Source organism: Nicotiana attenuata, unplaced genomic scaffold (genome assembly GCF_001879085.1).
Source record: "Nicotiana attenuata strain UT unplaced genomic scaffold, NIATTr2, whole genome shotgun sequence".
In the NCBI taxonomy this organism is placed as follows: domain Eukaryota; kingdom Viridiplantae; phylum Streptophyta; class Magnoliopsida; order Solanales; family Solanaceae; genus Nicotiana; species Nicotiana attenuata.
The window spans coordinates 1-1814 of NW_017680856.1; positions in this window are offsets into that span (position 1 = coordinate 1).

Here is a 1814-nt window from a genome sequence, read left to right on the forward strand (position 1 = left end):
ATTATATGACCTTTGAAGTCTCGAATCTGAAATTGGGACTTGGAATAAAAATCATAACTATGTAGCAGCTTGTATCAACACTGTATACTAGTGTATAATTGTGTATATGGATATACAAACACCTCTTATACACTATTATACATGTTTATACAAAGTTATACAGTATTGTATAATTGTGTATAAATGTGTATATTTGTGTATAATATTGTATAATTATATATTTTTTCAGTTTATAAGGATGTATATACATTGTTAGTGTGTAAGAGGCCTCTACAGAAGTTTGACACTTCCTTCTCTTCTTCTTTTTCGTGTAATGTGTTGTATGAGCGTTGGAGGGATTCTACAATTCATTTACCAAGTTTTTATTTTTCTTTTATCTCGTTGGATTGCTTTAGCAATTGCACATAAAAGTGTTTGAATTTCTTACCTTCAGATAATATGTATTATTCAGGATTTTTGAGTTACGTTGTGGCTGATTTGCATTTTTTTATCAAGCGCTTAATAATCAAAGAAAATCAACAGAATGAAAACAACTGGTTATATACAGAGGGAGCAAAATAAGCCGTCTTTCGGGAATTAGCCTATTATTTTTTGGGCTATAGATTTGCAAAGTGGTATCTAGGCTATTATGTTGCAAGTCAGGTGTGTGAGTATTTATGTGAAATTATCCCTTAAAACTATAAGTAATGATGCTATTATTGATAGTTTTCAAAGTATGAAAAGTCATTGAGGACATAACTAATGCTAATAATATTAATTAGAGTTTATATTATTAAATCATATGTTTATCTAAAGATATTGGTACACCCATACTCCTAAAATCTTGAATACGCCTCTGCCCCTACGTCGTATGAGATAAAAGAGATTGTTTCCTCACTTACTCATTTAACATGTACTAGACGACGCTTTTCTTTTGGGATGGAGGCCAGGTGTTGGAGGGAGTTGATATCAAAACATCCATTACTCTTTGTTAAAGCTGCCTGATTTATGGAAGTTCTACTCATATTAAATGTTCATATCAAAACTAATAAATGTATGAAATTAATATGGTTGATTCTTACTTCTTAGTTACTAAAAGGTGCTATTTTATTCTCAGAGTGACCAGTGGCGTACGCAGAATTTTTTATAAGCGGTGTCACAATTTTAAACAGGAAATAAATAATAATTCACTATAACAACATAATATTAAGAAATATATAGTAAAAATCATAAAACATAACTCAAGAATATTACTACATATGAATTTTTATTTTTTAAAATGTATTCAAGACAACCTCATTAAAAGTAATACTAAATACTTTTTTTATATATAAAAAACCTGACCCCAAATTCATTTGTAGATGAAGCTCAAAAAAAGCTATAACAAATAACGAAGCTGCCCAGTTTTGAACTTGTGACCTGTACGAGGACAAGTTATTCGAGGAGGCTTTAGTTATGTACCCTGAAGGTGTTGTTAACAGATAGCAGAAAATTGCAATTCATGAGCTATGATGCACTCGTCCATGATGTGTTCGTGATTGACTCGGGACGAGTCGAGATCCCGAGTTACCATGATCGTTCTTCCGAGTGGGACTGGGAGCCTGAATCTGGAACCAGTCATAATATCTCTTTTGGGTCAAATTACAAGAAGCATACTGAATAGATCAGGAAAAAGGGCATCCCTTGGACCCCAGAAGAACACAGGTTTTCCCACTCGTGTCTTAATTATTTGTGCTAACACTATTATTCACAATTTAAACTTGATACGTTGATCTTAGAGTTGAATTTATTTTACTTTTAAAATTGTGGAATTAGATTTTAGATAATAATTAAAA